The following is a 23,989-nucleotide window of genomic DNA, read 5'->3' as shown; positions in this document are numbered from 1 at the left end:
AGGTGTAAGAGTTTTTCTTGTTCTCTTATTAAAGAATCACAAAAAGAGTCAAAGGAAGGGGGCTTGTAGTCTGTTCCTTGAGAAATGAAGGCTTCTCTTGTAGAATGGAAGGTGGAAACAAACACAGAGTAGGCTGGTCCCAACTTTGTAAGAATGGAATAGATAAGGTTACTATCTTCTTTCTTAACTTTAACACCTTCCAAAAGATATCTAAGGGTCTTGAACTTGGACAAGAAATCTTCAATGCAAGAAAAATTATTAGGGTCCAATGTAAGCAACTCATTTTCAAGTTGATGGGCTCTAATTTCATTTTTAATCCCAAAAACTTTATTGATTTGTTTCATTGCTTCATCAGGAGTATCAATTTCTGCAATATGGAATCTAAGATCTGGAGAAATAGACATTCCTATCAATCCACGTGCTTGATCTTGCCTATTTTCCCATTTAGCAGCCTTATCTTCATCCTTCGGTTTCTTTTCTTGGCTTGAGGCTATTCTGTAGAGACCTTTACTTCTAAGTAAATCCTCAATGTAAGCCAACCATTGGAAGTAGTTGGTGCTGTCAAGGGTAACTTGGTATTGACTTTCCATTTCAATGGAAACTGAAGCCAAATATGCTAAAAATAAGTGTTCCAATGGATAGATCTCGAAAAATTAGGCTGGTTTAAAAAAAACGGCTCTGAAAACGGCTTCCGGATGAAGAAGTTATGGCTTTTTGAAAAAAAGTTGTTGAAGTTGCCGACGAAGTGCGGGAATGTGCAGAAATGAAAAAGTCCGCCCCCACAAAATGGAGACTTGAACCCAAGACCTCTACTCTCTTAAAATATCTTTGAACCAATTGATCTATACAAAAAATTTGAGAGAGAGAGAGAGAGAGAGAGAGGGGGGGGGGTGCTTTGGGTTGCGTGCTTTCTTTGAGAAAGCTCTTTTTCCCTACAAAAAAAAAAACACAAAACCCAACACGGACATGCAAAGAAAACGAACCTTATGGCTCGAAGTTAGCTTTAGCTGAAAAAATAAATATTTTCAAAAATGAACCTTGCGGCTCAAAGTTAGCTTTGGCCGGAAACTAAATATTTTTCTCAATGTTTCTGATTTTCTGAGATCACCCTAAGGCGCAGGGAAAAGAGCATACGCATGAGAAAAATCCTTCCTTTCTGTTTCTGATTTTCCCAGATCGCACAGAGTCGCAGGGCAAAGAGCATACATAGAAATGAAAGGTATAGATCCGGTAATAAAAAGGCTAAATAAATCGAAACCGAAATAAACAGAGAGAAAATAACAGTAAACTGCAAATAAACACTGTATACCTCTAGATCTTAAAAATGACGCAGCTAGGGCTACCGGAAACCTTTTCGCGTGAAACGAAAGGGGTTCCTCACTGGAACAGATGCTCCCAACACAACAGAGCAGTCCTCTCGGCCCGAAAGCAGTCAGAAACAGCAGATCTAGGAAACGACAGTCGGATGCAGTTCTACCGGCTTCAGATTTGGATCACCAACGGACGCGGCCCTCAAATAGCTCTGATACCATGTAGGAATTTACAGGGTAAGTTCCTCAGACAGAACACCAAAAGGACACCACTCACAACCAGATCGCAGATCAATACACCAGTATTTTGACGTGGTTAAAACCCTCAAAGAGGCAAACAGTCCACGGCCTGAGCCAACGCGGCCACTTCAGGCAATTTATTAATAAAAGAATGAAAATTTACATATGTTTCTCTCATGCACGGATTACCATACAAATGACCCTCCATGCACTTTAAATAGAATTCATGGACCAATCGGGTGTCAAGCCACGGATCAAGTGTCGGTAATACCGAGGAGAGAATGAACCGTCGGATCACTACATATCGTGACCGTCGGATTGTAAGTTACAAAATGTACAACGGTAAAGAAACACACTTTACCTAACTCTATACCTAACTCTATACTAGACCAAGTTGTACTTAACTATTTCCTATGTGTCGGAATATCCTAACAGTTTCTGCTGTCTCTGGTGTAAGCTCTAGGGTCAGACCCCTGAAACTGACTGTAGCATGTGTTTTCGACTGGGGTCTTAAGGACATCAAAAATTCTTCAGTCACCTCCTCATCATGTCCATGAATTCTCTCAAAGAAAGACATCTAGTTTTCCCTGGTGAAGAGGGCCACCACCTCAGGGTGCTCATGCAATTCGCTAGAGTTTAAATGTTCTTTTCTCATGAATCCTCCTGGCATAATGTTGAGTGCTTCTCTTTTTTCTTTAAAAAAACAAATGCTCAGGTGAGAAAAGCAGACAAAACTAAAACAGAGGATAGCTGAATTCTATCTTTTCCTGAAACCAAATAAGGAATTTCCCATGCTTCTCCTTACAACATCAAATTGCAATAACCCCTGTTTTAAACTGGTTGTATCTTGAATTTGACTCTCTACTTTTGAAAATAATTTTTTTTGACAGAACAGAGGATAAATACACAGGTTTTGTTCAAAGAGTAGATAGATATGCAAATTCGTTTTTCTTTTCACATAGGTTGGTTTCTACAGTTGCATGTAGTTTCCTTACAGTAAATTTGAGAAAGAAGGAGGTAGATTTCGAATGCAGAGAAGAAAACAGAGAAATGTGAAAAACTCAGGGAAAATATGCAGGCAGACTTTTAAGCTTCACTCTCCTTTTTTTTCAATCCACTGCTATGTTTTTAATCCACCATGTCACACGTAATAAGTCGATCTTGCAGACAAGATAGACCTTCCTAGAATCTAAAGAAGAACTAATGACAAGAAAACCAATCAGACACTATCTTTCTCTAAATATGCTTTTATAAACAACGACAAACAAGTGTTTTTAGGGCCTACCTTAGGTCCAATGCAAGTTTGTGGATGCCCTCGCTCCTTCGATCCAAATGAGCTCCTTTGTCGCGAATTTGCAAACACAAACAAGGCAAATGATCCAGGTGGATATTGGTGGCCACCTGCCAGGTCCACCTGGACCCCCACCATTGTCTTTCTCAGCATTTTCAGTTTCCTTAATTGTAGCACAGTTTACTATTTTTAGCAGTTTTTTCGGGTCCTGAACTTCCGGAGCCGTTTTGAGGCCCTAAACGACGTCTTTTTGGAATTCTGGGGCGATCGAGCCCTATGTTGCCCCCCAAAGTGGTAGTACTCGGATAGATCTTTCTAACGAGCTATCGTACGCATCAAACGGAGATCGTATGCCAAAGTTACGACCCCGGGAAATTGATGTACCAATTTACCCAAACGGGGCCCACAATTTGGCGTTTCATCTTCTAGGGTTAGGTTTCGGTATGTGAAGGGTTTTCCATTGTTTCTCAACAATAAATAGGCCTTCGAGCCTCATTGTAATACAGTTCGGAACAGTTCAGAGGCATGTAGCCGCACATCTCTTCTCAGAGATAGCTACCATCGCCCTAGCTGGTTTATTTCCATTTCTGGTTGTATTCAGTATTTTCCATTAATGAAATGAATCATTATTTCCGCTGCATCTATGTGTTTATGGTTATTGCATCTCTGTATTTATGGTTATCTCTGTAATTTGTTGCGTTCCTGTTTAAATCCGGATCAGTGGTATCAGAGCGGTCTGCTTTTTCTCTGTTTTTCTTTGCATGTCCCCAACGAGGTCGGGATATAAGGAGTTAGGGCTTGAACTGGTCGAACCTTTGCAAGACCAACCTCGAAAATCCCGACGGCCTCCCATGGCGGACGAGAAGAAAGACGAGGGGGCAGGAGATCCTATCAAAATCTTGCTCGAAGAAGCGCTCGAGCGGCAAAGGAACGCGATGATGGATAGCTTTGCGCAGATCCTTCAGCGGCTACCCAGAGGCGACGCATCAGCTTCCAACAGCGACTCTGGAAACGCCACACCGTTTAAGGTACAAGTTAATTTTGAAATCCCCATATTCGAGGGTCAGATAGACGCAGATGCCGTAGATAAATGGTTAAATCTGCTAGATGGGTATTTTTCTGTTCATGAATTTTCAAGTCGAGAAAAGATTGTTTTTGCTCTTCTCAAAGCAGCCCCCCACGTCAAGGACTGGTGGGAAACCTACTGCGAGCAAAAGGATGAAAGTACTGGCTCACTATTTTCAGCCGCACCCACCTGGGATTCATTCCGGGATGCCATCAAGGAGCAGTACTACCCTGTCGGAAGCTATGAGGACAAATACATCAAATGGACCACATTGCGGCAGGGACGAGACCAAGATGTGCCGGAGTTCACAAACATTTTTCATACCCTTCGCACACAGTTGGGTATCAAAGATTCTGAGCTGCATCTGGTACTCAAATACCGTGGCTGCCTACACAGATACATCCAGGAAGAGATGGTGTTCTTGAACATCTCCTCACTCGGCACAGCGTACCGATACGCTGTCAAAATCGAGCAAAAGTTCAAACAGAAGAAGCGAGACTTTGGATCTGCAAATCCGAAGCCCAAAGGACAAAGCCAAGGCGGGGCAGCCCAAGACAACCCGTCGAAGTCGCAAGAAAAGAACAACACCACGAAGCCGAAGAAGGACACAGGAAAGTGGTGTGAGTTCCACAAGAGTCCCACTCATAACACAAGTGAGTGTCGGACCAAGCAGTCGTTGGTGGCCGAGTTGAAGGCTTCCGAACCAGATGCATGTTCTGACCCTGAGCCAGAACCCGACAAGGGTAATGGCAAAGGGAAGCAGATCATTGATGCAGATCCTACCGCCACTGTTGCCACCGCCAAGATCCAGAAAGATGAGCCCGAAAATCCAGAGGAAGGGGAGCGTCTTTTCCACTCACAGATGTGGGTGAAGGGCTCGCCGCTACAATTCATTGTCGATAGTGGCAGCCAAAAGAACCTCGTTTCAGCAGAGGTCGTGAAGCGGTTGGGCCTACCGACTACACCACACCCACAGCCGTACAGTATCGGGTGGCTTCATGAAGGATGAGATCTGAAAGTTCGCCAGCAGTGCCGCCTTCCCTACAGCATCAAACCCTTCACAGACGAGGTATTGTGTGATGTTACACCTCTGGATGTTTGTGATGTACTATTAGGCCAGCCATACTTATGGAGGCGACATGCTGTGTATGAGTCAAGGCCTCGTGCTGTCATTATTTCTTTGAATAATTCATTATACAGGATACCAGAGGTAGCCCCACCTACTGCCACATCCTTGATCACTACCAAGAAAGGCAGCAAGCTCATATCACAGACCAGGAAATTCATTTGTCTGGTTCACTCCCAAAGTAAGGGGAAGATCGTTGCTACATCCATGACCCCTGCAAAGGGTTCCTCCACGCAGCAGCAGCAGCAAAGGGATACGGTCATGACAGAACACAGGAACAACTTCTCCTCACCCACAAGGGTACCACACAAGTTTCAGGTGGGCGACAAAGTTTGGTTGCATCGACAGAAAGAACGCCTTACCAGAACCCATCAGAAGCTCAGACCACTCCGACATGGTCCTTACAGCAGTACCAAGGCTGTGGGGAACAATGCTTTGGAGCACATCATTCCTCCACTCCTTTGCCTGCACCAAGTGTTCAATATGGACCATCGTCGACCATGCTTCCCACCATTACTGGACACATCAGAGATTGCAGGACAAGTTCAGCAGATGGAGGAACTCAACGCAATGGGGACCATTGCTTCCTAAGGGGGGAGGAATGATCCAGGTGGATATTGGTGGCCACCTGCCAGGTCCACCTGGACCCCCACCATTGTCTTTCTCAGCATTTTCAGTTTCCTTAATTGTAGCACAGTTTACTATTTTTAGCAGTTTTTTCGGGTCCTGAACTTCCGGAGCCGTTTTGAGGCCCTAAACGACGTTTTTTTGGAATTATGGGGCAACCGAGCCCTATGTTGCCCCCCAAAGTGGTAGTACTCGGATAGATCTTTCTAACGAGCTATCGTACGCGTCAAACGGAGATCGTATGCCAAAGTTACGACCCTGGGAAATTGATGTACCAATTTACCCAAACGGGGCCCACAATTTGGCGTTTCATCTTCTAGGGTTAGGTTTCGGTATGTGAAGGGTTTTCCATTGTTTCTCAACAATAAATAGGCCTTCGAGCCTCATTGTAATACAGTTCGGAACAGTTCAGAGGCATGTAGCCGCACATCTCTTCTCAGAGATAGCTACCATCGCCCTAGCTGGTTTATTTCCATTTCTAGTTGTATTCAGTATTTTCCATTAATGAAATGAATCATTATTTCCGCTGCATCTATGTGTTTATGGTTATTGCATCTCTGTATTTATGGTTATCTCTGTAATTTGTTGCGTTCCTGTTTAAATCCGGATCAGCAAACAAATTAAATAGCACTTGAAAAGCCAATATCATAAAACATATTTAACATGAAAGTCAAGGAGTCCATGAAACAAATAACATGAGATACTTGTTGAGAAAAATGAGTTTGATTGTATTAATTCAAAAGAAGAAGAACTTTAAAACCTGCGCCTTGACGCTATACAAGCTCCTCCCAGGGTCCAGCAAGAAGTCTCCTCTACTTTGACAAGTTTCACTCACTCCCTAATGAAGCCAAAAAGGTATGTGATGTCTCCTTTTAAGCTCAACTAGGAAGTCTTAATTTCACCAGCATTTACCCTCAAAAATGTTCAGCTTCTAACCTCCCCAACAACCAGCCCAATGCCTGTATTTATAGTGCAGTGGAGGGAGGTTACTAGGTCCTCCTTCAAAGGGATAAAGCCCTCCTTCAAAGGGATAGCTCCTCTCATCAAGGGATTAGCTCCTTCTCTTTTGGGATGCATGAACCACCTCAGAGCGAACAATCCACGTCAAAATTCCTTCTAGAATCCTCTAGAATTAACCCAAAGTGAGTTTTTTTAGATAAAACTTGCGCCTTTTGACTTTCACAGGTGTCCGCATCTACACCGTTAGGGACAGAGCGGGTAGGTCCGCAGTTTTTGTAAACAGAAGGTGCGGGACCGCAGGTGACAGTGAGAGAAAGTGCGGAACCAGAGTTTCATTGATTTTCAATGTCTTTCTCCCATTTTCAAAGTTTGACTTGAAGAGCTGAGGTCTAAGACTTGCTTAGGAGGAAAGTACAAGTGATGATAGACCCATACTGACTGCAAATAATCATGGTGACGATATTTTTGTGTAACAGATTGCCCCCTAAAGTGCGAAGTCTGTAGTAGATGAGGATTTCATTTATCATTTAGGAAGAGTGAAGTACTTTATCATTTCGAGGATCATCTTGTGGAGAGCCCGGTTGGAACCTGTAAAAACATTCAATGCAAGATATATATATGAGATCATATCATCGTTGAGGTAGGCATTCCCATACTCAGATCAAAACTGACTTAGAAAACTAACTACTGCTCTGATACAGGAATGATCTTGTAAGACATCACAAGTATAGACTCATGTGGACACAGTATGGACGCAACCATCTGTTTATGAATAGTCCATTATATAATGAATACAAAATTCCTCGCAGCCTGGATTGTGGAAACTAGATCCAGGGTCTTCATTTCTACTTCCCGAAACAGTACGATTCTATCCATGCGAATGAATGTGCTGATGTCGAACATGGTAGAAACCACTTGATTACCAGTCAATGATGTAAAATGTTAACAAGTGTGAGAGAAACCACCAGTGATGTCAATGGCTCTCAAAGTACCCAGTACAATCCATGAGATGTGAATAAATGTGTTGATGTCGAACATGTCACGGAATCCTTTGATCGAAGGTCAATGATGCAACCTGTCGTCAAAGGTGAGAAACTTGCCATTGAGGCATGCAGATCCCAAGGTACTGACGATTTCTAGATCATCTTTCTAGATAATGAGCTGAAGTCGATAGAAAGCGATCCGTCGTAGGCAAACCCACAACACGAAATCATAGATCAAGTTGAAGAAATTTAGTTGCAAGGACTGACTCAGGGATGGTCAAGATGGATGATAGATATTTTGCAGATGAATGGCTTATTGGCAGTGACCTCTTGAACACATAACGACATGACAGATGGCTTGGTGACAATTAACCCAAATTTAATACCCAGAAACCGACTGAAGACTTTCAATGTGGTTTGATCAACTGTTAGGCAAAGGATTTCCCAACCCAGGTGAATAAAAGTGTCGTGTTCAAGAGCGGTTACGAAGTATGACAAACAAACTCATTTTTCTCTCTTTTCCCCCACCATTTCTGGCAAGTACCTCTTTATTTTTGACAAGCTTGAGGAGGATAACATTTGCTTGATTATAAGCTCATCCTTCGGATGAGTCCAACTTAGTTTAAATTCGAACCCTAAGAAGGAGTGGTTCGTTCCTGTTTGTAATTGAACAGGTCCTTTACTATGAAATTTTAACGAGTCCAGTATAGGAGAAACTCGGCGTTTTTCAATTTTAGAGAGTCTGAAAAAACTTAAGAAGACTTCAGGGTTGACCTTTTTCGTAAATTTGTGTCTCTCAAGCTCGAAAAAGTATAAAATAATACTTGAGAAAACCGCTTGATCTTTACGACCAAGGAGTACTTTTCGTAATTAGTGCCCCTGATCCGAAAAAGTAAAAAAGCGATCAACGATCCGTCATTTTATAACCAATATCGAATTTGAAACGACAAAAATCCGGCAATCTTTTCATGTTTTTACGGTCAGAAAAGAGCTGTAAGTGGACCGTCTTTTTAATTCCGTTTTAATGAGTTTAAAAAGCAAAACTCAGTGATCTTTTGATGTTTTAGGAGTTAGAAAAGAGCTTAAATTTGACTCTAAGGTTTCACTTTTTCGTAAGTTTTAACGAGTTCGAAAAAGGGATAAAAATGTACTCATGGTTTTCAATTTTCAAAAAAATTATAAAAATGTACTCATATGACCGACTTTCAATTTAATTTACGAGCAAGAAAAGACGGAAAGAACTCGACATTTTCATTTGTTTTACGAGAATGAAAGATAGCAAAATAATCTCGAGATTTTCATGAGTTTAACGAGTCTTGAAAATAACTGAAATTGACTCGAGATAGGTTTCATTTTTAGAAAATCTTGAAACAGAGAAAAACTATGCTTCAAAGTAGTTTCATTTTTACACAAGCTTGAAATAGAGAGAAAACTGTGCTTGGTGCCCCCTAAGCATAACTGCTAGAGTGCATGCCCCCCCAGCTTCATTTCATTCAAATAAGTACATTAATTAATAGCTGGATGGAATGAAGGTTCATTTACGAGATCATTTGAAAGACTCGACCTAAAACTGTAAAAAAATTATACAAAAAACTGAAATAACTAACCTAAATATACAACTTAACGTTTATGAGATCTAGTCAAACTCTCAACTCAATTAGAGGAGGATTTGTTTCATTTTTTAACGAGCTTGACACAGGAAAAGAACTATGCTCAGATTTGGTTTCATGTTTACGCAAGCTTGAAACGAAAAACTATGCTTGTTATAAGTTCGCATGCCCCCAGCATAATGATGCAAATCAAGGTACATGCCCCCCAAGCTTCATTACATTCAACTAGGTGGATGACATGAAGGTTTACTTTTGAAATCTTGGAAAGACTCATGGGAGTTGTTTCATTTTTAGTGAGGTTGACACAGGAAAAGAACTATCCTCAAAACCCTTGTTTCATTTTTTAAATGAGCTTGACACAAGATAAGGAACTATGCTCATAACTACTCTCTACAATCTACCTAACAAGGAACTATACTCTAAAAACCTTGATTCATTTTTTAACGAGCTTGACACAAGACAAGGAACTAGGCTCTAAAATCCTTGATTCATTTTTTAACGAGCTTGACACAAGACAAGGAGCTATGCTCTAAAATCCTTGATTCATTTTTTAACGAGCTTGACACAAGACAAGGAACTATGCTCATAAAATCCTTGATTCATTTTTTAACGAGCTTGACACAAGACAAGGAACTATGCTCATAACTACTCTGTACAATCTACTTATATAACCTACCCTTGTTTCATTTTTTAAAGAGCTTGACACAAGACAAGGAACTATGCTCAAGACTCCTTGTTTCATTTTTTAACGAGCTTGACACAAGACAAGGAACTATGCTCCAGAAGTTCGCATGCCCCCAGCATAACAATGCAAAGTGAGGTACATGCCCCCCAAGCTTCATTCCATTCAACCAGGTGAATGGAATGAAGGTTTACTTTCAAGATTTAACTTTGAAAAGGGAGTTGTTTCATTTTTTAAGGAGGTTGACACAAGAAAAGAACTATCCTCATACCTGATTCATTTTTTAACGAGGTTGACTCAGTAACAGGAACTTTCCTCTGACCAACTGATTATTTTATTAACAAGGTTGACACAGGAAAAGAACTATCCTCATGGCAGCCTGTTTCATTTTTTAACAAGGTTGATACAGGAAAAAACTATCCTCGCTGACTACTGATCATGGCTTCCAACTGGAAGAAAGACATGTCAATGGACACACCTTGATCATGGCTTCCAAGAGGTCTTCATCAGAAGGAAGAATATTCCTCTGGAAGGAACACATGTCAAGGGACTCAAAAGGGATAAGAACATCGCGTTCAAGTAATCCCATAGAGTTTTCCATGTCAATTACCAGATCTAAATAAAAGGAAGATGAGCAAATAGTGAGATGCTCACTTACATCGGTAACTGAAAACATGGGACCAGTTGCCACATAATTAACCCGTGGCGGGGTAGATACCACTTGAGAATCAAGAACATTTAGGGCTGTCATATTATTGGTAGTTGAAACAAGACTAGGGAACGAAAGCTGGTCTACAGTCACAATATTTCCATTGTGAGGGAAATACATCACGCGAAAGAGTGTCAATACGACAGCTTTCATTGCATAAACATAGTCTCTTCCAAGGAGTAAATTGAAATCCAAGGGACCTCGAACTACCATAAGATCAATACAGACAGTTTTACCTTCCAAGGTAATAGAAAACTTAGGAAGGATCCCTAAAGGTTCACTAATGGTTCTGTTAAAAGCTTTCAGATTCTGCGTAATAGGCGCAAGCTGAGGGGAACCCAAAGCTTTCCAAGCAATTGAGGATAAAATAATAACAGAAGCACCTTCATCTACCTGTGTGCGGTGCATGTCCCTACTACCGGCCTTGACAATGATTTGGAAAGGGATGGAGGAAGGAAGACGAGGTTCTGTCAGTCTATTCCAATCAAAGGAAAAGACCTCAGTACTTGGAGGGGGTTCTGTAGAAACAAGTGAAATGCCTCCCGGCATAGAGGAATCTGATGTAACAAAAAGAACCTGAGCGGTATGAAGTTCACTCTCTAAAGGGAAAGTGGGATCGACCGAATGTGAAATTGAATCGACCACTTGATCAACTAATGGATCATCAACTTGAGTGACATGAGTTTCACTCTCCAATGGAAGAGTGTGATCGACTGTACTTGAAATTAGATCAATCACTCCGTCAGTTGACGGTAGGTTGGGAGAAAGTTTACGGTAACCAGTTGGAAATTCTTGCCGTGGAATAGTAAGGTTTTCCAACAATTTTGAGGCTTCATCCATGTGAGGGCAAATGTGAGTTTGATGACTCCCTTTGCATAACTTACAAGGAAACCTAACTTTACCCTTTTTCCCAGGAACCTGACTATCACTGGTTGATGGATCAATGGAAAGTTGATGAGATTTTTCTGACCATACTTCCAAGACCTTTGGAATACCAGGACAATTGATAAGGAAGTGGTCACCCTTACAAAGCCTGCAAGGGTATTTGGGTTTACGATGCATGTCGGAGTTTTCCTCAACACAACTAACACTTACAGCCATGGTTGGTTGGTTGACTTCTTTCTTATCTTGCTTCTTCTTATTCTTCTTCTTCTTCCCTTTCTTCTTCTTCTTAGCCACCTGGTTACTAGCATCAAGGCTTTTACCAAGCGAAGAGGAAGAAAAATTAGGCGAAGAAGGTAAAGGGTCAATAGAAGGTTGGTGATGTTGAGATGGTGAACTCTGTTGAGGTGAAACATTCGGTTGAGGTGGAACAACTGGAGTATTTTGGGCCAACGAAGTTGAACGGTAAACCTATTGTAAGTCTAGGTAATGACAAAGTAGCCATATAAGGAGGACCAACATTTCCAAAATAAGGAAAGGTACTAGGATTCTCGTTAAGAGGGGTTCCTTGGTCGGTAAATTCCGGAACACTTGCCATTATATTCAACTTCAGTGAATTTAAAACTAAAATTAACAATTCACAATTCACACCTATGGTCTCTAAAAGTAAAAACAAACAAATTAACATGCGCTATCAAATCTAGGAGTCAAACCACACAAAAACAGTAACTTTCCGTATCGAAAACACTAGTTGGTGATGAAATCCAACGTCGCAGAATTCAATACAGAAATGGCGATTGGAACAGTTACCCCGACAACCTGCTTAATGAATAGACTGGCACAAGTTTCTCCACTAAACCGTCTCGAGTGAAGAGAACCCCCCCAGAAAATCCAAGTGAGTCTAGTCGACATCTGCTCCAAGTACAGTGGGATCTTCCCTCCACCGTCACCTTAGGAAAGAATCCTATAGAATATGGTCACTAAGGTTACCAACAGAAACAAATATACCTGGGGGAACAGTCTACGATCCGATACGCATGCAAGGGCAGAGTAACAAGCTCAATCCCCTTGAAGGCTTCTTGACATAATCCAAGGTTTACCAACAAGTGACCCCAGGCTCCTCAACAATGGTTAATATGAGGTTTACCATTTTTAATACGTGAATATCTTCTATCGTTCCCAATGAGGAAGGATTGATTCCCACACTGGTTCAGATATGATCTCGTGCTTCTCCTTTAAGAGGAGCTTTCCCAGAGCATAAATGCAACAATTGGATTTCTTCCCTACCACAAGATACAGCTACTTGTTTGTTTTACTGTCTTGGAGAGTTAACTAAAACCTATTCCAAGACACTAGCCTAAGCTAGATTGGTGGAAAGAGCCCTAAAAATGTAAAAATTACTAGATGAATTTTAATTAAGCGCTGTGTTATTTAGGCTGTTATTACTCAAAAGGGTAAATGGATATGAAACCAATGGTGTTATGACCCGACCCAAAACTGAATGCAATCGAATATGATAATGTAATCCTTTCAATTCGATGAATCCTAACTAAAGTAAGGAGAGAGTTTCCATTCACTTCCAACAATGCAAAAAATTGATCACTAAGAGAAAATATAACAAATTCTCTAATGCACTAATTTCATCAAGAAAAATTAATGCAAATCAATTCCCAAACAATTTTTATTTTTATTTTTGTATGTTAAAAACAAGCATAAAAATATGTAAATTCAAATCAAAGAAAATTGATCTAAATCTACGATTGATTTTTCAGAATGTAAACTATGCAATTGTAATCTATGCACAATTCACTTGAAAAGTATGCAAATGTAATCTATGCACATTTTTCATTCATATTCTGAAAATGAGAATTCTAATTATGCAAATGTGATCTATGCAAGAGAATTCTGAAACACAAGATGATTCTAATGTAATCTAAGAACCAATCAAGTGCAAGTCGAGAAAATTGGGTGAGAGTTCCAAAGATCAAAAAATAAAAACACTCAAAGGCGATTAACACTCATACACAATTTAGCCCCCCCCGGCGGATGAGGGGGAAATTTTTTTGCAAAACAAAAGCAAAAAGATGCAAAATTGTGAAAAGGCTGAGACAAACCTCCAAGTAATGACCAAAGGAAATCAAATTAAGAATTTCTCAAAAGAGAGACTCAAAACACCCAATTGATAAAAGCTTAAAACAGGAGTGCCAATGGAATTAACCTAAGAAAAGTTCTTAACAAGTCATATGTAGGTCTGGGCAGGGGATAACAACATCTAAACAAAAAATAAACTGACTGAAAGAGAAAATCTTAAGTTTTTTTTAAATTTTGACAGGGTCTGCAGGCCCACAGTTCACACAGGTGCGGTACCGCACTGTGCGAAAAGCAAAAGTGCGGATAGGTACGCACTGTGTCAAAGGGATAGGGTGCGGTCCTCTCCCAAAGCTATGAAAAACGAAAAATAACCTTGGATCTACAAACTCTACCCAATTTTACACACAACAAGCCAAAAACAGAAACAAAAACACAGTTTCTCAAGTCAAAGTAAAAACAAGGAAAACAATCAAGTCCCCAGTAAGGTCGCCATTTTGTCACATGGAATAAGTCGATCTTGCGGACAAGATAGACCTTCCTAGAATCTAAAGAAGACCTAATGACAAGCAAACCAATCAGACACTATATTTCTCTAAATATGCTTTTATAAACAACAACAAAGAAGTGTTTTTAGGGCCTACCTTAGGTCCAACGCAAGTTTGTGGATACCCTCGCTCCTTCGATCCAAATGAGCTCCTTTGTCGCGAATCTGCAAACACAAACAAGGAAAACAAATTAAATAGCACCTGAAAAGCCAATATCATAAAACATATTTAACATGAAAGTCAAGGAGTCCATGAAACAAATAACATGAGATACTTGTTGAGAAAAATGAGTTTGATTGTATTAATTCAAAAGAAGAAGAACTTTACAACCTGTGCCTTGACGCTGTACAAGCTCCTCCCAGGGTCCAGCAAGAAGTCTCCTCTACTTTGACAAGTTTCACTCACTCCCCAATGAAGCCAAAAAGGTATGTGATCTCTCCTCTTAAGCTCAACTAGTAAGTCTTGATTTCACCAGCATTTACCCTCAAAAATGTTCAACTTCTAACCTCCCCAGCAACCAGCCCAATGCTTGTATTTATAGTGCAATGGAGGGAGGTTACTAGGTCCTCCTTCAAAGGGATAAAGCCCTCTTTCAAAGGGATAACTCCTCTCATCAAGGGATTAGCTCCTTCTCTTTTGGGATGCATGAACCACCTCAAAGCGAACAATCCACGTCAAAATTCCTTCTAGAATCCTCTAGAATTAACCCAAAGTGAGTTTTTTAAGATAAAACTTGCGCTTTTTGACTTTCACAGGGGTCTGCATCTACACCGTTAGGGACAGAGCGGGTAGGTCCGCAATTTTTTTAAACAGAAGGTGCGAGACCACAGGTGACAGTGAGAGAAAGTGCGGAACCAAAGTTTCATTGATTTTCAATGTCTTTCTCCCATTTTCAAAGTTTGACTTGAAGAGCTGAGGTCTGAGACTTGCTTAGGAGGACAGTACAAGTGATGATAGACCCATACTGATTGCAAATAATCATGGTGACGATATTTTTGTGTAACACACCACCTTATTCAAATAAGTCATATGCAGAGAGGTTTCCCGAGCCTACCTCGTTTCAAGCTCGAAATTTGACAAAAATCTCGTATTTTCCTTCTGCAAAGTTGCTCTCTGCCATTCCTGTAGAAATCTTCTTGTAGACGGTGTTCCTGCTCCTGTAGAACTGTTACAGATTCCTGTAGAATGCTGATAAGCAGAAGGGTTTTGAAAAATGGCAGAGAACGACTGGTTCGTTGCTATGGAGGTGGTATAGAGCTTGTTGCAGCTGTGGGGACGATGATAAAATGGAAACAAAGGTGGTGAGAGTATTTCAAAGATGAGTTCTTACGGCTGTTTATGGAGACTTCCGGTGATGGAGGGTGAGCTGGCCAAGTGTACGTTGGCCCCATGCAGACCATTGGTCCCCACTGCAGTGCTATTATGAAACTTCATGTTTTCTTCCTGTTAATCACTTGACATCATTTGCGCTGGAGTTCAGAACGTCTGCCACTACATGTTTTTTAAATTTCTCGTGAGTTGCCTAGACACGTGTGTTGTATGACCTCCGGCTAAGTGCTGTAGAACTGGCTGAGGGTGTCCAGTTAACTGGCCATCTTTCTGGCTTAATCCAACCATTTCATTCATTTATGAAGTTTCGAATCATACAGATGCAAATAGAGGAATTGGTTTAGACACTTACCTGTAAGTCGAAATGTGCGTGCTGCTTGGTTCTTTTGTTGCTGCATGCTCATATTCAATTGCTGCATGCTTGTATCCCTTCTGCTATATGCTTTTTTTTATCTGATGTGTGGCTATTTTTCTTGTGCAGGTATCCTCTGGTTGGATCTAAGTTGCAGGAGTTTGTTTCAAACTTCAGATTTTCACCCTCATGCTGCTGATCCTAGATTTTTGCAGGACAGTGACTTGTTTTGTCCATAGCTCCCAAACGATAGACTGGATTGACTTGAAATTTTTTGAGCATGTTTCTATCCTCATTATGCACCTCCCATTGAAAAATTTTGGTCAATGGATGCACGGATTTTGAGAAAAATTGAAAATGGATGAAGGTGACAAAGGTCAATTTCTTGGAAATCGTGCACTGGAATTGGCTGAAATTGCTTGCGCATGTTGCCATCATCCCTATACAACTTCCCATGAAATAGTTTTTTAAATGGATGCACGGTTTTCAAGTTAGGGAAAAAAACAAATTTTTGCTCTATGTATTTTTGTATCAGAGCATTCTGCAGTTTTTGCACAATAAGAAAAAATGATCTTGGGCTGTAATGTAGACTTGGAATTTATGGGAGAGAGGTTTGAAGATTGTAGGGGGATTTATAAACCCTTTATGAAGCTTTCATGTTCCCCAAACTGCTTTCAAAGTCCATTTCTAGCTCTCTGTAATTTCTACAGGATCATGCTGTAGAAAACACAGTTTTCAGAAAAGAAGCACAGTGAGGTGGAAAGGATGTCAAGAATGAAAGAGAAGGGTGAGGGAAGGTAGGATAGGTGTTGTTATTGGTTTCAGGGCTTTCTTGGCCCTTGTTGCTGCTTCTTGAAGTTCTCTTGCAGACCTGGAAATTCATTTTTCTTTTTTATTTTTCTCTTTTTTTGAAAACAACTAGGGTGCCTCAAGGTGGTTTTCACCCTAATTGCCTGCCCTGGGCACCTCCAAGGGAGGTTTTCACCCAGGGATCTTATTTCTTTTTTATTTTCTCTTCTTTCTAACCCATTGACTGCCTCATGGAGGTTTTCAATCAATGAGCCAATCTGAGGTGCCTCTAAGGAAGTTTTCACCTTAGATTTTTATTTTTTTCTCTTATTTTTCATTTTTTCCTTTTATTTTTTCATTTTTTTTTCTACCCTACCCTACTTGAAGAACAAAATCATTTTCAAGTATAAGAATACTTCCAATGGAGCCATGTGCACATCGAAATGAGAGACAAAATGATGTGGAGGCTTGAAATGCATGCTTTGATAGGTACCTGGATTTCGGAGACCAATTGATTTGACTTTGAAGGGATCAAGCATAGTTGAGGAAGAGAGTACTGCTGCAACTTAGTGACCGTCTGGAACCATAGCTCAATATAGCTATGATGTACTTGGTCCTTTTGCTGATCTGGATCATTCTTCATGTCTTCTTCTACCATGACCTTCATAACTTCCTCTTTTTGTTGATTTTTCTCTTGAATACATGGAGGATTTGATGGTAACCATGAGGGAGCTCTCTCGATCTCTGATTCTATTGTCTTTTCTTTATCAAGTGCAGCCCATGGTTCTTTGATCTTCTCTTTTGCATCTTCTTCTGCTGGATGTGGTCCTTCAATGATATCAATATAATCTCTTTCTTGCAATACTCTTCCTGAGCTATGGTGAATATCATTGAGCTCAAGAGGAGTTGTTTGGACATGTTGTGCCTCAACATTGTAATTGGGTTGAGCTACTCCAATGTGTGGGTTTGGAAATGGTGGTATGGGTAGTTGAGTGGGGGTGTATATTTGAGATGGATGTGGATGGGGTTGTGGTTGGGCAGGTGGTTTCCCACTATATACTTGCTGAGCCTGCTTGTTATTTGGGTTCGGGTTCGGTTGAGCAGGCATTTGGGGCTGCCTTGGTGGAGCAGGAGGTGATGGTTGTGGTTGAGCAGGTGGTGGAGGCAAAGGAGCAGGAGGAGAGTTGTACTGGGGCCTCCACCCTTGATGAGGTGCATTCCACTGAGGCTGTGGCTGAGCATAGGGGTGAAATGGATGAGTAGCTAGTTGAGCATGATATTGAGATGGATACGACCAAGGAGGGGGTGTGGACTAGGAAGGATGAGCAGGGGGACCCCAAGAAGGCATGGAAGTGGCTTGATAGGGGTTGTAATAAGTCTGGGATGTCCCTTTCATTCCCTGCTAGTAAGGTCTGGGTCCATGTGGCCTCCTTTGGTTCATGAAATAGAGTGGTTCAGTGGCTCCTTTAGCCCCTTGGTACATAGCTTTAAATCCGGGTAAGGAAGGGCACTGGTTTGTATGATGGTCTTTTTCACAGACAAAACACACTTCTAAAGAGTGCAATGGACATTCATTCCTAGGATGCTTTCTAGTGCACCTGGGACAAAAGATGGCCAAATCCCTCTCTGCTTCCTCTCAATATCTTTTGATATGGATGGCAAGCATCTTCCTCATCTCGCTCTTGAAATCTTCCCACATGTTTCCAGTTTCACCTTCAATGGATGAGTTGGAAGAAAAGGAACTGCTCCCAACATTTCTGTTTTCAGCCATTTGCTCTAGAGGAATGTTTTCTTCTTCTTCTCCCCTATAGGTTCTTCAAATATGTCTTGCTGTCCACCTAAGGGTTCTTCTTAATCACATCCATCGAAGAAGAGAGAAGGTTGGCTATGTGAAGCAGTGGGGGTGTTGTGAAAACATTTTTCTGAATTATCTCTACTCCTACAAGGCATGAAAGGAAATATTTTTGGTTGATTTTTGTTTTTTGTTTTTTCTCTGCTTGTACCTACAAAACTGAAATTAATTGAACAACAAATTGCAACTAACTAAAATCTATCTTGCTGAAATGAAAATGCAGAATTGAAATGAAAGCAGGAAAGGACTAATCTATTTTGTTGAAATGAAATTGTGGAATTGAAATGAAATAACTACTCTACTTTTTCTAAAATAAACTACTTAGCAGAAGGTTGCAATAGAAAATAGAAGAAAAGCAGTAATCACAAAGTACTCTAACGCTTCCCCGGCAGCGGCGCCAAAAATATGGTGAGCTCTAGTATTGCAATAATGATACTGCAACTCCTGAGACTTCCTACTTTACTTTTATCAACTCGGTAGTTTGTAACAAACTTGGAAGCGACGGTGCTATATGCACAAGTACTAGCTCTTACTACAGGCTGTCACTTGATCAACTGGCACAAGTTTGCTAGGAACTTAAGCCAACTTCTATGAGTTCTTAGAAGAAGCTTTTAACTGTGATGGATGAAAGCTAACTCAAAAGAGGCTAGTCTACTTGCAGAAAGAAGATGAAAGCTGAAAGGAAACGCAAACCCTAGTTTTACCAACTAACCCTACTTGTGCAAGAAAAGAGATGTAAACTATTGAACTGGATGCCATTGACTCTTGAAAAGGTAAAATGCATGTGTTTAAGCTACTTCTGAAGGAAAATATGGAAAAATCATCTTTTTGTATTTTTGAGCAATTTTATGCAGAATTATTATGCATGTGTTTTAGCTATTTGTGACTGTGCAGAGGTTTATTGGCGAAAGGAAATGGAGTGGGCATTTGCAGGAGGTTGGGAAGGTGTGGAGAGGACCTAAGGAGTCCCTAGCACCCTTCTAGAGATTTCCACCATGATCGGACTTCGAAAAATCGCTTGCATGAACTTCTACATGAGGCTGCAGGGGATCTACAGGAAATTGTATAGGAAGTTCTACAAGAACAGGTCGAAAGTGGTTTTTAGAGGATTGATGGTGGAAAAACGATGGGGAAGTGGAAATGAAGGATGGATAGGGATGTTAAGGGGTCTAGGACCTGGTAAATGAAGCTCAAGAGTGAAGAAGATGGTTGGATTTGTTCAAAGGTGAAGGAAGCAATGTTGCACAAAAATGTAGAAATTAGGGCAAGTTGGGAAAGTGTGGCAAATGAGTGAAGGAAATCTTGAGAGAGGGGTTGGAGCAGGTTGTATGATTGAGGAAAGATAGGCTGGAATGTCTTATAGGTGTTTTGCACACTTCTTTCCAAAACTGACCCAAGCAAAAACCAAGAAAACAGAGTTTTATCTATTTTGACTTAATTCTGACCTAGAAACCAGAAAAGTGATGAACATAACTTTATACACAGGAGGTTATAAAAGAAAGCTATGGAAACTGAGCAAGAACAGATCTAAGCATGAAAACACAACTGATATCAACTTTTCCAACTCAAACTCTAACACTAGCAACTGCATTGGAAGGCAAAAAAAGTGTTTTTGTGGCAGCAAGAGTGCCTTGGTCTCAATTCATGGTCCCAAGGAGGGAGAAAGGAGATCAAGGACTGCTTGGTAGCCTTTTTTTGGATCTTTTTTGTGATCAAACTATCAAATCAACCTGAAGCAAGAACAACTATCTTAATCATCAAAAACAACCTAAGTAACAAAGCAAGATTTAACCTAAATAGCAAAAATTATTCTATGAATGCAGTAAAAACACATAAAAGTACACAAAGGAGGTGCTGGGCACTTGGGTTGGGCACAACCCCAAGAGCTACAGCCTCCTAAGAAATATCAGAGCTGGTTCAAAGCTGGATTCATCTTCATTGATCAAAGAATAATAGTTACATCACAAAAACTGTCTGCAAAAGAAGCTCGAAAATGAGCTAATTACAAGGCTGCACTAAAGTGAAAAAATAGACTATCAAATGGATAACATCTAACTAAAATATGACTAACAAAATTGAGGCCCTAAGCCTTCTTATTTATACAAATGGGGACCTCCAACAGTCCTCCTAAAATCAAGGATCTTGACTTCCTGGAACTGAAGATAACAGCAATCCTACTTGACTTGCTTGGCTGCCCCTTGGATTTGTGCTCTGAGTTTTTGATGGAGAATTCGAGGTAAGGGCTCATAAATGAAGGGGACACCCTCCTACAAATCCTCTCCCTTGTTCTTCCACGAATTTGGCTGCCAAATGCTCATTAAACCTTTGATTTTGTCTCAAAATTGACCAAAAATCTGCATAAAGAACACATTAGAATTTTTGGCATAATGACTAACCCAATTCACTCTATTAGCATAAATATGATAAAAAACATACAGTAAACTAATGAGAATGGTGGATTAAGTCGAATTAAGAGGTAAAATGAGCCTATATAATTACCCATTTCTAGGGCTCATCAGGACCCTTACCTCTCCTAGTCATACATTTTAAAAGATATCAAACCAGAAATAATTAACAGAACTTGAAAAAATATCACTGGAACAAATCAAATCAAATGTTGCAGCTAGTCAAAAATATGTCTACAACACATAAATCAATTCCAATGAAATTCCTTCAAGTAATAGAAGCAAACTGAAATTGAAAAAATAAAGCAGAGTTACCTCTACTGTAGACAAAAGAAAAACAAAGTTTTACCATAATTCTTTGTCAACGCCTCCCTGAGAGCGACATCGAAATGTTGGTGTCAGAATTTCAATTCAATTCCTCAACACTTAATTGTCAAACCAGAGCTACGTAAGCTTCGAGGTGTAGCACATGTAATGCCAAAGATTATGGATTTGATTCTGCAAGCCCTAATTCTATCCATTCAATTTAAACCACTTAGATTCTAAAAGAAAAATCCTTTGAATCTTTTCCTACACTTGTAATCACAATGACACCACACCACTCTGGAAACTGAAATCTCACCCAAAAAATAGCAACCAAAGACTTTGCTGGAAAAAATACTTCAAAAATCAATGAACTCGAGATTCATGCCACTCAATCAAGTGAAAAAAAATCAATTGGAAAACTCGAAAGATTCTCATACTAAATATATTCCAGTTCTTTGATTCTTGTACTAAGAAAACAGAGCAAGTTTGTTTTCGTATTTTGATAACTCTGTTCCTGCACTAGAATGACTATATTCTTGTATTGGAACAAATTTGTTCATGTACTGGAACAACTCTATTCCTGTACTGGAATGATTATGTTCTTGTACTGGAATGATTTTGTTCCTACACTAGAACGACTTTGTTCCTGCACTGGAACGATTTTTCTCCTACACTAGAATGACTTTGTTCCTGTATCAGAACGACCCTGCTTTTGTAGTCAACAATATTCTATTCCTTAACCAACAAAAATACTGTGATATCAAGCCTGAAATCAATAGGTGTGAAAAGGGAATTGTGACTCAAATCAAGATAAAAAACTCAAATCAAGATAAAAATTCCCAAACCATCACATGCTTCTTCAAAATATAAATTGCAAAATAAAATGGATTTTTTATCAAACTTCAATGTGAATGTCAAACTCATGTGCTTCTATAAAGAAATCACCTTACAAATGTGTTTTACTTATATTCCCCTCTGAACTATTTAACACTGTCTCTCGAGTAAACCCTTATATCTATAAAGGAAACTGATTCAAATAGAAAGATTCAAATTGTAATCTTCAATCTGAATGATAACGATATTTGATTCCTGTAATTAAATACTTTAAATAGAAAAGTGATTAACTAAGCCAGGAATATGATTTAGATATGATAATTTACATAAAGAAATTAGTTCCCTTACACAGTCAAAATATTCATTTATCATAACGAGGGGTTATTCCTTGCTTATTGCAAATAAATGAATTCTAAACAAGATCTACACTATTCATTAAGAAAGTTCAAAACAAATGGAATCCTGCAAACCCTTTATCCTTAATTGAAAGGTGATTTAAAGGAAAACTTCCTAGGCCACAATGCTTGTTGTGCTTTAAAAAATGAACATAAAAAAATGCTTTTAATGTAAAAGAAATAAACACACTTCGGCACACAAAACCTCAGATTTGAGAACATTGCTACAAAGGAAAATAAATACACAAGATCTTTTTCAATCACTCGCAAACATTATTCATAAGAAACCTTCAAACAAATCACTTCATGTACTTAATACACAATATAATAACAATGGAAGAATGAGCTGGGTTGGTTGGGCCCTAGCCAACCAACTCATTTCCCTTTTTAAGGAAAATTATTAATATATGAGAGCAAGATTAACATAACAAGAAATAGAAAAAATAGATACATGAACCTGGCATTTTCCTTCCTTTATTAAAATGATAAAAGTCTCTATTTAGTACATGATATATAGCTACAGATCTAGCTCCCAGAGGGATTGTGGTGATACAAGTTCTCAAAATATAGAAGCCAAAAGTTTCACACAGTATCGCTACCCTACATTCTGAACGAACTTTAATTTATGTAGATTACATTAGCTCTTGTCCGTGTCAAACAAATAACAAAAATATGCAGCTGCTGGTAACTGATCCCATCTTTAGAAACCCTCGAATGCTCCAAACCCTCTACAGGAAAATGAGAACAAGTCTTATGAGGTAGGTGAGTGCCATTTCCTCTAATAGCTACATGGAATCTAAGTTAATCCTCTCGAACCAATCGACCATCCATATATGGTGCAGGAGCCGAAGTAAGTGTAGGAATATCGGGATCCTATACCACAACCACTTTGGCTTTGAATTAATGATCATACATTGTCAAGCCATAAGGTAATGTAAATGATAAGTTACATGGAAAAAATATAAAACTATTTAACTTTTTAATTAAGATAAGCATACATATGCATTTTCCCAAAAAGTCATTAAGAGAAACCAAAATGCATGTAGAGAGGCCTTATCCAGGTTGTAAAAAAGTGGCTATGGTAAGCTAATTTGGGGTAAAAACAAGACAATTTAAACAACCAACAGTGCTTTATTCTCACCATGATAGTTGTATATATGACGAACTATGAGGTTGGAACAAGAACTATATTTGGCTAACAGGTACTCTACTGGGAAAACAAGAACTCTTCACCTAACATAGGAATTGATCCTCCACATTTACCATCATTAGTAAAATCTTATGTAAACCTCATTAAAACTTTGAAAAAAAGGAAATGTATTAAATAGTTAACAATTTACCTTATTATACTTAGGGTTAAGATAATGGTCAAAAAATGATAATGATAATGACAAGAACTAGGTAAAAACATAAGAAAGCATATGTAAAAAGGTGTGTGAACGTGTATTAAAATGGAGACCCATCACTCCCCTACACCAACCATCTTGCATGTCCTCATGCAAGTAAAACTTCTTAATAGAGTCCAAATTGATCCAAATTGTAGGACTGCATCTTTCTATTAAAGTCATGTTACACTAACCAAGATGTTCAAATTCCCCTATCTTC

The sequence above is a fragment of the Pinus tabuliformis genome, chromosome 7, assembly GCF_031772625.1.
Source record: "Pinus tabuliformis cultivar Carrire ecotype Pingquan chromosome 7, CPIR1, whole genome shotgun sequence".
Taxonomy (NCBI): Eukaryota; Viridiplantae; Streptophyta; class Pinopsida; order Pinales; family Pinaceae; genus Pinus; species Pinus tabuliformis.
The sequence above is the reverse complement of the archived record's forward strand: the minus strand, read 5'-3'. Positions refer to the sequence as shown.